Source organism: Carcharhinus amblyrhynchos, chromosome 2 (genome assembly GCF_965287045.1).
Source record: "Carcharhinus amblyrhynchos chromosome 2, sCarAmb.v2.hapA, whole genome shotgun sequence".
Lineage (NCBI taxonomy): Eukaryota > Metazoa > Chordata > Chondrichthyes > Carcharhiniformes > Carcharhinidae > Carcharhinus > Carcharhinus amblyrhynchos.
The window spans coordinates 136386197-136402678 of record NC_137325.1 but is presented as its reverse complement, the minus strand read 5'-3'; the positions used below and the strand labels follow the sequence as shown (position 1 = coordinate 136402678).

At 42.2% G+C, this 16482-nt stretch overlaps 1 protein-coding gene across 2 annotated transcripts in view; it reads left to right on the top strand.

The window, feature by feature from the left end:
* The first annotated feature begins 958 nt into the window (after window positions 1-958).
* galnt11 (UDP-N-acetyl-alpha-D-galactosamine:polypeptide N-acetylgalactosaminyltransferase 11 (GalNAc-T11)) overlaps window positions 959-16482 on the top strand; it is a 103362-nt gene continuing 87838 nt past the window's right edge. For both annotated transcript variants that reach the window (XM_080213102.1, XM_080213076.1), the window contains exon 1: window positions 959-1013. The gene's annotated coding sequence lies outside the window, so the exon portion shown is untranslated. The remainder of the gene's footprint in view (window positions 1014-16482) is intronic.

The following is a 16482-nucleotide window of genomic DNA, read 5'->3' as shown; positions in this document are numbered from 1 at the left end:
TCTTTTGTCAAGTACTTTAAAACTGTGATTACTTGATTGAAACATGAGACCTTGAAGGGTCTTGACAGGGTCCTTGGAAGTGGAGGGAGTATGTAGAACTAACGTTTTCAACTACAGAACATCATTAAAAACCTTGAAGATCCTTGAGATGATCCATTTGCAATGTTTTTGCTATCTTGATAGTAATGATGTTTTTTTCTCTTTCTGTAACAAAGGTACTTTCAGATATATTGAACTACTGTTTCAAATTAAGGGGTTGCCCATTTAAAATGGAGATGAGGCCAACTTTTTTTTCTCTGAGGGTCATGAATCTTTGGAACTCTCCCTGAAAAGGTGGTGAAAGCAGAATCTTTGAATATTTTTAGGGAGGAGTTGGATAGATTCTTGGTGAGCAAGGAGGTGAAAGGTTATCAGGTTTCTGTGAGATGCAGATTTGAGGTTATTATTGGCTTAGTCATTATCTTGGCAGAGCAGGTTCAAGGGGGTGAATGGCTATCTGTTGTTCCTTGCTTGTATCTTTCTCCTTCAGTGTGTCTTCTGGTTACTAACTCTGCTACCACTGGACTGTTTTGACTTAACATTGAAACCTATATGAAATAAACAATGAAAATGCTGGAATTATTATTGATCAGCCAGCATCTTTACAAAGAAAAGACATCAAACTCTGGACTTTGGGACTGCTGCTTCTATTTGACTTCCAGCATTTAAAAAAAAGCATCCCATTTAACCGTTTCCTAATAATCCCTGCAAATGTCACCCAGAAAGTGACAAAATGGATGCCACCCAGGCTTGTAAGTGAAACAAGTTTTTGATCAGTCTCAGCTAAATCATGGAATGTGAAAATTCCAGGAAAAGCATTAAAAAGCTGCAAGGATCCTGCAGAGCATATGGTTTGAGACGATCCATTAGCAATGTTTTTGCTGTTTTGCGAGTAACTGTTTTTTTTTCTGTAACAAAGGTACTTCCAGGTATACTGAACTTGCAGTGCAGTGAAATGTTGAGAGCTCCAGCTGGTAATATATTTTTAAATTACACGCTGTGTTAATAATCTTGACTTGTTCTTTGCTTTTGTATTTCAATTTCACAGATCATTGGCTTATTAAAAAGTATAATAACTCAGCTTAATGACTGCATTTTTTTTGGCTTAATCATTTTTGAAATCATTGAAATACTTTCATGTGACAGTTTAATGACAAAGGTAAGCAAAGAAAGGACAGGTACTAAATTTGTTTCAAAGTTCGACAGCTTTAAGTTCTTGTGTACTACAGGACTTTTTCAAATTGATTCAGCTTTGCATTTGGAAAATAACTTTTTTAATTACTTATGTCACTATAGAGCATTGATTGGCTTTAAATAGTTCACTATCACCCAACAATTGACATTGGTTCAAGTTGAACGTACACAGGATTCTGTAGACAATGGATTTTTTTTTAAACCAGACTTTACCTAATATAGACTAACAACTATAGCACAGTGTTGAAGGTGTGGTGCTGAACTGGTTCATAGAAACAGCGTTAAACTGAGACCCTTGCTGCCTATTCACATGGACTTAAAAGATCCTCTGGCAATATTTGAAAAAGAGCAAGGGAGTTCTCCCAATATCTTAGCTAACACTTATCCTTTAACCAACACTACTGAGTCTGATTAATTGTAGTTGTATTTGAGCCTTGCTGTGAAACCCTTCCAGGACATATAATGTACACTATAAAGAACTGGAAAATATTGTCATCTGGCTAGTGATTATGGTACGTAGCTAGCAACCCAAGGTGCTGAAGAGTCTGCAGCACAATGGTATGGTTGCTGGACTAGCAATCCAGAGACCCAAGGGAATGATCCGGTGACCCGGTTCCTTAAATTCAATAAAACATGCAGAATTAGAAGTCTAGCAGTGACCATGAGATCATTGTCGATTGTTGTAAAAACCCATCTGGTTCACTAATGTTGTTTAGTGAAGGAAACCTGCTGTCCTTCCCTGATCTAGCCTACATGTGACTCCAGACTCAGTTAATGTGATTGACTGCTAAATGCACTCTGAAATAATCTAGCAAGCCATTCGGTTGTATTTAACCTTTACAAAGAAAACAAAAAAGAAACCAGGCGGATCATCACAAGGCACCAGAAACAGCCATGGCAAACCCACACTTGTCAACCCTGCAAAATCCTCCTTACTAACATGCCAAAATTAGGAGAGCTGTCTGACAGTCTAGTCAAGCAACAGCTAGACACAGACATGCTCATGGAATCATACCTTCCAGATAATGTTCCTGACATCACCATCACCATCACCATCCCTGCATATGTCCTGTCTCTCCAGCAGGTCAGAGCAAGCAGAGGTGGTGGCATGGTGATATACATCCGGGAGGGAGTTGCTCTGAACCTCAACTCTGGATCCAATGAAGTCTCATGGCAACAGGTCAAACATGGGCAAGGAAATCTCCTGCTGATTATCAGCTGGTGAATCACGAATCCTTCATGTTGAACACCACTTGGAGGAAGCACTGAGGGTAGCAAGGGCAAAGAATATACTCTGGCTGGGGTCTTCAGTGTCCACTACCAAGAGTGGCTCTGCGTATCACCGCAGACCGAGCTGGTTGGGCCCTAAAGCACACATTTGCTAGAATGGGACTGCAGCAGGTGATGAGGGAACCAACAAGATGGAAAAACATTCCTGACTTCACCCTCACCAGCCGCTCTACTGCAGATGCATCTATCCGTGACAGTACTGGCCGGCGTGACCATGACATCATCCTTGTGGAGACAAAATCCCATTGAGCATTGAGCATATCTTCCATCATGTTTTCTTTTTATTCATTCGTGAGACCTGGGCGTCGCTGGCTAGCCAGTATTTATTGCTCATCCCCAATTGCCTGAGGGCAGTTGAGAGTCAACCACATTGCTGTGGCTCTGGAGTCACATGCAGGCTAGACCAGCTAAGGACAGCAGATTTCCTTCCCGAAAGGGTATTAGTGAATCAGATGGGTTCTTCCGACAATTGACAATGGCTTCATGGTCATTTTACATACGTAATTCCACAGTTTTTTAAATTGAATTCAAATTCCACCACCTGCCATGGCGGAATTTGAAACCAGATCCCAAGAACGTGAGCTGAGTTTCTGGATTAATAGTCCAGCAATAATACCAACAGAGAATCGCCTCCTTGGTGCTACCACTGTGCTAAATGGGATAGACTTCCAACAGTCTTGCAACTCAAGACTGGGCATCCATGGGGCACTGTGAGCCATCAGCAGGAGCAGAATTATACTCAACCACAATCTGTAACCTCATGGCCTGACATATCCCTCACTCTAGCATTACCACCGAGCTAGCGGATCAATCCTATTTCAATGAAGAGAGCAAGAGCAACACCTGGCATACCTAAAAATGAGGTGTCAAGCTGATGGAGTGACAACATGGGACTACCTGTATGCCAAACAACATAAGAAATAGACCTAAGCAATTCCACAACCAATGGATCAGATCTAAGTTGTGAATCGTGATGGAAAATTAAGCAACTCACTGGAGGAGGAGGGTCCCCAAATATCCCCATCCTCAATGGGGGAGGAGCCAGGCACATCAGTGAAAAAGATAAGGCAGAAGCATTCGCAACAATCTTCAGCTAAAAGTGCTAAGTGGATGATCCACCTAGGCCTGGAAGTCTCCAGTATCACTGATGTCAGACTTCAGCCAATTCAATTCACTCCACATGATATCAAGAAATGGTTGAAGGCAGTGGATACTGCAAAGGCTATGGGCCCTGAAGACTTGCCACATCCCTAGTCAAGCTGTTCCAGTACAGCTATAATACTGCCATCTATCCAGCAATGTGAGGAATTATCAAGATATGCCCTGGATAAATCCAACCCAACCAATTTCCATCCCATCAGTGTGCTTTTGATCATAAGTGCAGTGATGGAAGGGGTCATCAACAGCGTTATTAAGCGGCACTTACTGAGTAATAACTTGCTCACTGACGCTCAGTTTGGGTTCTGCCAGGATCACTCAGTTCCTGATCTCATTACAGTTTTGCTTCAAACATGCACAAAAGAGTTGAATGCCAGAGGTGAAGTGAGAATGACATCAAGGCAGCATGTGACCGAGTTTGACATCAAGAACATAAGAACATAAGAAATAGGGGCAGGAGTAGGCCATCTGGCCCTTCGAGCCTGCCCCGCCATTCAATAAGATCATGGCTGATCTGTCGTGGCTCAGTTCCACATTCCCGCCCTCTCTCCATAACCCTTAATCCCCTCTCTTATCAAAAACCCATCAACCCGCGTCTTAAAAATATTTAGCGAGGCAGCCTCCACCACCTCAACGGGCAGAGAATTCCAGAGATTCACCACCCTTTGAGTGAAGAAGTTCCTCCTCAACTCCGTTCTAAACCGCCCCCCCTTTATCTTGAGGCTGTGCCCCCTAGTCCTACTGTCCTTTCTGAGTGGGAAGAGCCTCTCCACCTCTATCCTATCCATCCCATTCATCATCTTATACGTCTCAATGAGATCTCCCCTCATTCTTCTAAACTCTAACGAGTACAAGCCTAGTCTATCCAGCCTCTCCTCATAGCTCAACCCCCTCAACTCTGGCATCAGCCTAGTAAACCTCCTCTGCACTCCCTCCAAGGCCAAAATATCCTTGCGTAAGTACAGCGCCCAAAACAGCACACAGCACTCCAGCTGCGGTCTCACCAATGCCCTATACAGCTGCAGCAAGACCTCCCTACTTTTATATTCAATCCCCCTTGCTATGAAGGCCAGCATCCCATTTGCCTTCCTGACCACCTGCTGCACCTGCAAGCTGGGTTTTTGCGACTCATGCACAAGCATCAAGGCAGCATGTGACCGAGTTTGACATCAAGGCAGCATGTGACCGAGTTTGACATCAAGGCAGCGTGTGACCATGTGATCAAGGAGCCAGAACAACACAGCATTCAGTGAGAACTGGGGGAAACCCTGCAGTGGTTGGAGTCAGATCTGGCGCAAAGGAAGATTGTTCTGGTGGTTGAAGGTCAATCATCTCAGTTCCAGGACATCACTGCAAGAGCTCCTCAAGTTAGTGTCCAAATCCCAATAATCTTCAGCTGTTTCATCAATGACTTCCTTCCATCATAAAGTCAGAAGTGAGAATATTCGTTGATGACTGCACTATATTCAGCACCATTCGTGATTTCAGCAATCCATATCCAAGTGCAGCAAGATCTGAACAATGTCCAGGCTTGTGCTGACAAGTGGCAAGTAACACTCAAGTGCCAGGCAATGACCATCTCCAGAAGAGAGGATCTAACCATTGTCCCATGACATTGAATGGCATTACCATCGCTGAATCACCCACTATCAACATGCTGGGGTTTATTATTGACCAGAAACCAAACTGGACTAACCATATAAAAATTAGCTACAAGAGCAGATAAAAGGGCCAGAATCCTGGGATAGGGAGTTTACAGAAATGTTCAGAGCATAACCAGATCAGCCATAACTTAATGAAAAGCTGAGCAGGTTTGAGAGACTGGATTTCCTACTCCAAAATCCTAGAGTGGTTACCACAAGGAGTAGTTGAGGCAATCAGCATAAGTGTGGCTAAGGGCAAAGAAGATAAATATGGGAGAGAGACAGGAATAGAAGAACAGAATGGGAGGCAGTATATGTAGTAGCATAGTAAAGCATCCCAATGTGTTACATAAATGAAAGTCGGTGTCCTTATTCATTCATTAAGAGTTCTTTCTCAGTCTGTATACAATGCTTTTTGTGGTATTTTTTACAAAGTATTACATGGAATATATAACTCTAACCATCTCTACATCACACATGTTCCCACGCACTGGATAAAACGTGTTAATTGTGATAAAGCATCAAATGTTCATCAGGGATCCGGAAGTTGCTCATTTAGTGCTAGAACAGTTCTGGTAGGGAAGGCACAACTTTGCTTATCTCATGTTACAGTGTGAAAAGTAACCAGTCAGCTCAAGTATGCTCCTTGGCCTGATGCTGAATGTTAGTATGTTCCAGTGAAGTGACTTCTACCAAATTCTCCAGCTGATGTGGATCCTATCACTAAAAAATATTCTTCAACCTAAAAAATAATTATGCATTTATTGATAGGACTAAAGTAAATTCTTGCCCTCATTGTTGGTGTGCTGCCAGGCTTATGCAGACACGTAAACAATTCTCTAAAAAACATAGACACCACGTTGGAAGAACATACTGTGCGTTGCCTAACCAACAGAATTACTTAAGGACAGATAACTCGTTGTAACAAAAAACCAAGGGCAAAATACTATTATAGAATCCTTAGTCATTGGAACAAACTGCAAAAGTCTTCCAATTAGTGAACAGTGGGCAATTTTTTAACCTAACCATCTTTTCTCGAGTTCCTTTTACTTGTCAATCAGCAGTTGTTTCCTCTAGTGTGGGAAAAGGTTGCCAAACATTATATATTGCCACTTCACTGACCAATCTAGTAGGAACATGTCCAAAACAGTTAGTAAATGGAGGGAGGCAGACAAAGAAAATTAAAGATTTAAGTTAGAGGTAATGGAAGTTCATTAATAGAATGGAATTTAATGAAGCTAACCAGAGCAGGTGTGATTAGGGGAGACAGGGGAATCAGGTGAGAGTATTCATGTCCAAATCCCAGCATCAAGAAAGCTACCCCCTCATTTAGTAGGGCAGCAAGCACCTGGCATGGGAATCTGGCCAACTGGTGATAGAGTATCAGTCTTACTGAGCCACTTAAAACTAATTATCCCAGAGCTAATCAGGATTTAATCATGGCTCAGGGATTTAATGGGTCTTGCATGAGTCTTGTGGTTCCCTAATGGCACACAATAAACTTTTCTGGTTTGCCAGTGGCTAAAGGGATAGTGGAAGGTTTCCCTCATTGACTTAGGAACCTGGCATCGGGATGGGGGTGGAGCGTGGTGGGGCAGGAGGACTGAAAGTTACAGCTCCCCTGCAGCCCACCCCCTCTTCCTTAGCAAGCAGACTCCTCACTAGTGAATGATATCCTTCCCCTCTTGACTGTCTCCAAGGATTCAGTGATTGACCCCTGGTGAAGGAGTTGATTTGCAGGTGCAGCAGGTAATTAAGAAGGCAAATGGAATTTTGCCCTTCGTTGCTAGAGGGATGGAGTTTAAAAACAGCGAGGTTATGTTGCAGCTGTATAAGGTGCTGGTGCAGTACCTGGAGGACTGTGTACAGTTTTGTTCTCCCTACTTGAGAAAGGATATACGAACACTGGAGGGGGTGTGGAGGAGATTCACTAGGTTGATTCTGGATTTGAGAGGGCTTATGAGGAGAGACTGAGTAGACTAGGAATGAGGGGAGATCTTATAGAAACATAAGATCATGAAGGAAATAGATAAGATAGAAGCCAGGAAATTGTTTCCACTGGCAGGTGAAACTAGAACTAGGGGGCTTAGCCTCAAAGTAAGGGAAAGCAGATTTAGGACCGAGTTGAGGAGGAACTTCTTCACACAGAGAGTTGTGCATCTGTGGAATTCCCTGCCCAGTGAAGCATTTGAGGCTACCTCATTGAATGTTTTTAAGGCAAGGATAGATAAATTTTTGAACAGTAAAGGAATTAAAGGTTATGGAGAGTGGGCAGGTAAGGGGCACTGAGTCCGCGAAAAGATCAACCATGATCTTATTAAATGGTGGAGTAGGCTTGAGGGGCCAGATGACCTACTTCTGCTTCTAGTTTTTATGTTCTTATGAATTACTGGTAGCAGCCGTTGCTCACGGTAATGCTGCTAGCAATGGAAAACTGCCGGCCGCTGATTGACCAAATGTTATTGGGGTGGAATTTCCATCCTACTGTGGCCTTGAATGCACGGGAGCCACAATGCTGCCAGTTAAGTACCTGATTCACTTGTGTAGAGTTTGACCTCCTGGAGAAAAGCAACAAAAGGCTTCTAACAATTCTCCAATTTGTGGGTGGGGCTCCCAAAGCAGGAATCTAAATTCTGCCCACTAATACAGTACAGAACGAAGCCACCAGTGAATTGTCAATACTTGTTCTTTGAAAGAGTTGTCCAGTTGGTCCCATATCCCCGTCTTTTTATCTAGTCCTGTAAAGTTTTCACCTTCCAGTATTTATGGAATTCCTTTTTGTAAGATATAATTGAATTTACTTCCACCACACTTCAGGCTAGCGTCGCAGATCAGAATAACTTATAGCCTAACTGAAAACCTAAATGCTCCACCAAATCTCCCTGTAGTCTTTTCTGCTATATGGAGAAAAGTTTGAGCTTTTCTAGTGTTTCCATGAAATTAAGCCTTTCATGCCAGTTACCATTCAAATAAATCTCCACTCTATCTCTGGGAGGCTTGACATCCTGCGTAGAGGGGAGCGGCACTATGGCTCAATAGTTAGCACTGCTGCCTCACTGTACCAGGGACGTAGGTTCATTTCCTGGCTTGGGTGACTGTCTGTGTGCAGTTTACACATTCTCCCCATGTTTGTGTGGATCTCCTCCGGGTTCTCCAATTTCCTCCCACAGTCTGAAAGCTGTGCTGGTTAGGTGCATTGGCCATGCTAAATTCCACCTCAGTGTACCTGAACATGCACCGGAGTGTGACGATTAGGGGATTTTCACAGTAACTTCATTGCAGTGTTAATGTAAGCCTACTTGTGACACTAATAAATAAACTTAGACATAGAATAATTAGCCAAAATAAGCCTAATTACTAACAATTGGGGAAGAGGCAGATGGCTGAACAAAAGGAAAATGTGTATTTGTTTTGTTTTGTATTTTGTTTTTTAAGATAACATTTGGATGTTTAATGGTAGTTCATGGTAATACTTGCTGGTGTTAGGATAGATGAATGATTAAAATCTCAAGTGTTTTTTTCATGTGCCATTGGCTCACCAATAACGAGTCCACAAGATGAGACTTCCTGACACTGCAGTCAGTTCCGCATTTAAATGTGAATTCAAATGCAAGAACATTTGTAATGGATAAAAATTCCAATCCTCTGAATGAGAAAATCTCAAGGTGATTTTACTTTCAGATTTATATTTGTAGACCAATAATTTTAGACTCCAATTACAAACATTGAGAAAGCTACCGTGAGTTATTACACTTGTCTGAAAAAAGTATCTGTATTAAAAACACACATCAATGAGGACCAGTATTGCATATTTCAATTCAGAGCCAAGGACAAACCTTTTGTATGGCAGAGAGATTTTGCCATGAAGTATTTTACAAAGATCCAACTGCCATATGTGTCATTCTATTGAAATTACATTTTGAGAAAGTGATTGTCAGACCATGATTATTACTGTAATTATTATAAAGAAAAGTAATTTGATATTGCAGTTAATTCAGTAACTCCATAATTGCTTAGCGTCATTAGATTAGAGATGGCAGAACATACTCAGGAGGAAAAAACCTATGTAATCTGTTGAAGGCAAACAATAAATCTGGAGGCAATCGTTCCCACGCAGCCCCAACAATAGACATACGTGCTTGCATGGTGATGTAAAAGGGAAGCTTTCAAACATGACTCTACATATCAGTTATTTTAAGAAAAAAGGCAGGTTTAAATGTGTTACTACATTAAACCTATCACCTGCATCTTACAAAACTCTGTATCATTTTGGTTTACTAACTTGAGTATCAATTGAACTTGTAATTTGCACGCTTGAAATGCTGAACAAAAAGTGTTTGAATTAGTTAATGGAAAAGTTTTGCGTTGCTACACAGAGGTTGTGTCTAACATTGCACCTATTCAGTACAAATTAAAAGAAAATCTAAGGCCATTAGTTTTTTTTTAAAAGCACTTTGAGTGACCTCTGTGAATATCAAGCATTTTCTGTTTGCGCTTTTCTTTTAAATTTATTTTCACTTAAGCCATCAATTAGCATTGTTCCCTGATTGTTTATATCATTACGTGCCAAGGTTAATGTCCCTGCAGTGGATTGTGCTCAGATGTGCCAGTTACATGTGGAATGAGGCCTCACTGTTCTCAGCAGGGGGTGCTACTGTAGGAGAACCCATTGTGCAAAGAAAATTCTCTGCACTACTTGCTAAAGCCAACAGTTCCACCATTTTATGTGAATCTTATAATTTTAACCATTTGAGATCTGTATTTTTTAATTCAGATAATATATTTGTGTTTTGAAGTTCTCCTGGTGTGCTGCCAACATTTAACCACAGGCAACATCACCAAAATCAGATTGAATGCTCGCTCATCTCATTTCCATGTGTGGGACCTTGCTGTGTCCACATTTTGTTAGCCGACTTTCAATCACCTACTCTTTCTTTATCTTCTTCCCCCCCCCCCTCCTTTTTCCAGGCTCAGCACTTTCTTATAAACTGTTAATCTCAAACACCATCCAGTTCTAATATCATGTTGCACCATTTTATATTTTTGAGAGTTGCATCACTGAACAAAAATAATATTACAAGACAAATTACAGGAAATGCAGCAACAGTAAGAATCACAAAGTCAACGTTTCCCAGCATCCTATCTATGTTGGCCTGGTAGAAAATGCTTTGTATAATCTAGCCTTTCTGTTAAAATAGTTTATATTCCAATTATGTGTTCACTTCTCCATATTTCTTTGATAAATGGTTTGAAACAAATACAACTGTCATTCAAGGTTGTAAGTGTCTGAGATTACAGATTAAGGAGCTATTGAATGCTGTATTTTGACTTGGTAATGCTGGGTCTAATATCACTCAGATAAAAAACAAAATCGATCCGATGGCTCATATTGAGATCAAAGCTGAAGACTATTTTTATTAATTAATGGGATATGGGTGGTGTTGACAAGACCAACATTTATTTCCCATATTCTGAGAATGTTGTTTTGAACTGGCTTCTTGAACAATCATCAACGTGCTGAATGTTCTTTCACACTGTTATTAGGTTGGGAGTCTCAGAGAGTCCCAGAGATCGTGAAATAATGGAGGTACGTTTGGAATTGGAGGAATCATGGTATATTTTGAATCGAAGGAAATGTAGTATATTTCCAAGTCCACAGATAATTTTGCCATATCCATATCCTCTGGATATTAATCACAAGACATTGTCACTTAGGAAGACAAATGGGAGAATGACCATGCGATGTATGGTTGTTGTGCTAAGACCTTTGAAGAAGTCACCCCTCAATGAGTAATAGCACACACCTTAGTTGGAAGTTGTCAGTTTCAGTCCCATTCCAGACTTAAACTCATCATCAAAGCTGATATTTTAGTGCAATATCGAGAAAGTGCTGCTTTGATTAAGGCATCATTTCAGTTAAAGCCAGGTCCTTGGCTCTTTGCTGATTTTCCATCCTCAGCTGTTTTGTTGGCAGTTTTGTCAGTGGTTTGTCATTGTCTCCCACTGTCAGGGAAAGGGAAAGGAGGCTGCTCTCAAGTCCACATAAGCCATAACGGGAATCAAACCTATACTTTTGGCATTATTCTGAATCACATGCTAGCCATCTAGCCAATTTAGATACTTTAGCTGGCTAAGTAATTGACTTCAGGCACAACACACATGGTATGATTTTCAGATGAGACATTAAACTGAGGCCAGCTGCCATCTCAGGGGGATGTAAAAGATCTCAAGGCACTAGAAGATGAGAGGGGTATTCCCTAGATGAAATGGCCAATATTTATCTTTCGACCGACTGCTAAAACAGTTGATAAAGCAAATTATTGCGGATGCTGAAATCTTACAGATGTTGCCAAACCTGCTGAGATTTTCCAGCATTTTCTCTTTTGGCCTAAAACAGTCAATCTTGTTGTTTATTTAATTTCTGTTTGTGGAACCTGGGGCTAATTGGCTACCATTTCCCTCATTGGAACAGTGATTCAACAGTACTTGATTGGCTGTCCTGTCCTTTTGTTTTGAAAGCCAGTATCAGAATGAAAGTTCTTTCTTCTTTCTTTCTGTCTCTGATGCAGTTTATTGGATGTACTGCAAATTGTATGAATCTATTACAGGTTTCTTCACCTGGTATGTCTGTTGCACCAAACTGTAAAGTTCATTTAGAATCAATGTGAATGACAGCACGCACAGCGTATCACAAATCTCTTCACCAACACGACTAAACACCTATTGTGGATGAAGGAGAAGGAACAAGCTCCATACTTAAGCTGGTTTAAAATGCCTTTGAAATTCCATAATGTTGTTTCGCCCTTTATGCAGTGATGTGATGGCATGATATTGAGTTGTGTCGTTTGGGTGAGTATAGTTTTTTGGAGCAGGTTGTCTCACAGTTAATAGACTCACCACACTAGCAAAGAAAAATCCAAGTTCCTCTCACAGCTCTTTGGAGTGGCTTCAAGACCTCTGAAGGGAAGTCTAAAGAGATTGCTGGGCCAACATCCAGTTTCATTGTGGCTGAAATGTGAATGCATCCCGAGTGTGACTGTGTGGAGGATCCTTTGAGGGACATTTGTTTGTAAGTTACGTAAATAGTTTTGGAATTTTTTTTCCCACTTCTTCAAAAACAAAAAGACTTTTTGTTTAATTTGTGTGTATATAGAAATGAGTACAACCGCTACTTTAAGAACATAAGAAATAGGAGCAGGAGTAGGCCATCTAGCCCCTCGAGCCTGCCCCGCCATTCAATAAGATCATGACTGATCTGTCGTGGCTCAGTTCCACATTCCCGCCCTCTCCCCATAACCCTTAATCCCCTTGCCTATCAAAAACCTATCAACCCGCGTCTTAAAAATATTTAGCGAGGCAGCCTCCACCACTTCAACGGGCAGAGAATTCCAGAGATTCACCACCCTTTGAGTGAAGAAGTTCCTCCTCAACTCCGTTCTAAACCGCCCCCCCTTTATCTTGAGGCTGTGCCCTCTAGTCCTACTGCCCTTTCTGAGCGGGAAGAGCCTCTCCACCTCTATCCTATCCATCCCATTCAACATCTTATACATCTCAATGAGATGTCCCCTCATTCTTCTAAACTCTAACGAGTACAAGCCTAGTTTATTCAGCCTCTCCTCATAGTTCAACCCCCTCAACTCCGGCATCAGCCTAGTAAACCTCCTCTGCACTCCCTCCAAGGCCAAAATATCCTTGCGTAAGTGCGGCGACCAAAACTGCACACAGTACTCCAGCTGCGGCCTCACCAGTGCCCTATACAACTGCAGCAAGACCTCCCTACTTTTATATTCAATCCCCCTCGCTATGAAGGCCAGCATCCCATTCTCCTTCCTGACCACCTGCTGCACCTGCAGGCTGGGTTTTTGCGACTCATGCACAAGGACCCCGAGGTCCCTCTGCACCGTCGCATGCTGCAGTTTTTCGCCACGTAAGTAATGGTCCCTCCTACCATTATTCCTACCAAAGTGGACAACCTCACATTTGCCAACATTAAATTCCATTTGCCAGTTCCTGGCCCATTCGCCCAGCCTAACTAGATGCTTCTGCAGACTCTCCACACCTTCTGCGCAATTTGCCATTCCACCAATCTTGGTGTCATCAGCAAATTTCGACACCATACACTCAGTTCCCTCCTCCAGATCATCTATATAAATGGTAAATAGCTGAGGCCCCAGCACTGACCCCTGGGGCACTCCACTAGTCACCAACCACCAATCCGAATAGCACCCATTGACCCCCACTCTCTGCCTCCTATTTGACAGCCAGTCCTCTATCCATGCTAACACCCTACCCCCAACTCCATGCCCCCTGACTGTAATAATCTCTTGTGAGGCACCTTGTCAAACGCCTTCTGAAAATCAAGAAACACCACATCCACTGGCTCTCCTCTATCCACCGCCCTAGACACATCCTCATAGAATTCCAATAAATTCGTCAGACATGACTTCCCCTTAACGAAACCGTGCTGCGTCTGCTCTACCAAACAATTCTCCTCAAGATGCCTCGCTATTTTCTCCTTGATCACGGATTCTAACATTTTTCCTAACAGACGTTAAACTAACTGGCCTGTAATTTCCTGCCTTTTGCCTGGCACCCTTCTTAAACAACGGCGTAACATTAGCCGTTTTCCAATCTTCCGGCACTTCCCCGGAATCCAGCGACGTTTGGAAAATAACCACCAAGGCATCCACTATCACCTCTGCCATTTCTTTCAGAACCCTTGGATGCATTCCATCCGGTCCTGGGGACTTGTCCACAATCAGTCCCTCCAGTCTGTCGAGCACCGCCTCTCTAGTAACAATAATGTCATTCAGGCCCTCCATTCCTACCATCTTTCCATCGCTAACACCCGGCAAATTATTCACGTCCTCCTCCGTGAAGGCCGAAACGAAAAAGTTATTCAGGACCTCAGCCATTTCCCCATCCCCTACCACTAAGTCCCCCCTCTCATCCTTTAAGGGTCCAACGTTCACCCTAGCCAGCCTCTTCCTTTTTATGTATTTATAAAAACTCTTGCTATCCTTTTTTATACTAAGCGCTAGCCCAGCCTCATAGTTTATCCTACCCTTCTTTATGAACTTCTTTGTCATTCTTTGTTGACATTTAAACCTCTCCCAATCCTCTTCTCGCCCACTACTCTTAGCTACTCTAAACGCATCCGCTTTTAACACTTTCCTTTACCTCCTTCGTTATCCATGGCTGATTATCTCTCCTCCTACGATCCTTATTAATCATCGGAATAAATTTCTGCTGAGCACCAAGAAAGATCTCCTTAAAGATCCTCCACTGTTCCTCAGCAGACCTACCTTCCAATGCGCTCCCCCAATCAACATTCGCTAATTCCTGTCTCATCCTATCGTACTCCCCTCTGTTCAAACAAAGGACACGTGTCTGGTTACCCACTTTCTCCTCCTCCATCTGCATCAGAAACTCCACCATACAATGATCACTCTTCCCAAGAGGATCCTTCACCACAAGGTCCCTAATTCTACCTGCCTCATTACATAACACCAGATCCAAGATAGCTCACTCCCTCATCGGCTCCAACACACACTGTTCGAGGAAGCTATCCCGGCAGCATTCCGAGAACTCTTCCTCAAGCCCACCACGTCCAACATGGGTCGACCAATCAATATGTAGATTGAAATCCCCCATAATTATCGCCGTTCCATTCCTACACGCCACATTTATTTGCGCGTTAACAGCCCGTCCCACCTCTAGATCATTATTCGAGGGCCTATAAACGACATCCACCAGCGTCTTCCTCCCTTTGCTGTTCCTAATCTCCACCCACAACGATTCCACATTCTGCTCTTTGGTTCCTATATCATCCCTTACTACCACCCTGATGCTATCCTTAATCAGCAGAGCTACGCCCCCCCCTTTTTCCTCCTGCCTATCCTTCCTAAACACTTGATACCCCTGGACATTCAGCTCCCAGTCCCTGTCACCTTGCAGCCACGTCTCTGTAATGGCCACCAGATCATATCCATTTGTGCTGATCTGCGTCACCAGCTCATCCACTTTATTCCGAATGCTTCGTGCATTCAGATAAAGTGCCTTCATCCCAGCCTTCACCTGTACTCTATTTGCCAGAACGCCACCAACCATACTCATGCCCCCTACTCCTTTTATTATTGGGACTTTCTTAGCCTCCTCCCTCACCTGCACCCTCTCCTTTACTTTAGACCCTGTAATGTCACCTCCCCCCCCCCCTCTAATTAGTTTAAAGCCCTAACTACAGTTCTATTTACACGATTAGCCAGGACTCTGGTCCCAGCACGGTTCAGACCAACCCCATCCCACCTGAACAGGTCCCACCTACCCCAATACTGATGCCAATACTTTATTTCCCTAATTTTCGAAGTATTGACAATATTTACTTTTAAAGTGTACAGAACCTATATAGCAATCTATTTTCAGACAGAAAAAAAACAGACTGTTTATCTGTGAAATTTATATGGTTATTTAATAAATTGATTTTAATATTATCTTCATGTCCATCACCTTGTTTTCTTATTGTTCTTTGTGGTTGATTGCTATTTCCTCTTTAGATCTAAAATAAAACTGCTTCAATCTTCCTGTGTACCACTTTTCAGAAATTTCCAAAACATTTTGTCATCTATGATGATTTCTAATCCTCTGGGTCTTTGCTTATATCGAAATATTTGTGGAGAGGGTGGCTTCATTTGTGATATGTACAACACACTTTCTGAACAGCGACACTACAATTAGAACGTGTTTCCAAGTACCCCTTCAGAATGTCTTTTCTCATTAACTCTCAAAATTAAAAAAGACTCAACTTCAGTCAAATGTCATTATTTCTTCTATTGCCATGAAGAGTTTTATACTTATGTTGCATTCATGGGCAGTGTACAGAGGGAAAACAGGTCTGATAGCAGCACTACTTTTTAGGTTGAGCTATTTCATTTTTTTTATTCTTGAGTGCTGTCTTTTTATTAGATAATCTCTTTCTTTATTCAAGATCACAGGAAATAGGAGCAGTAGACTATATGACACTTTAGCCTTCTCCTCCATCAATATGATCATGGATGATCTTGGGCTTCAACTCCACTTTAATGTCTGTTTTTGTATCTCTTAATTTCACAAGACATCAAAAATCTTTCTATCCCAGCTTTAAGTGTAATCAACGAGGGAG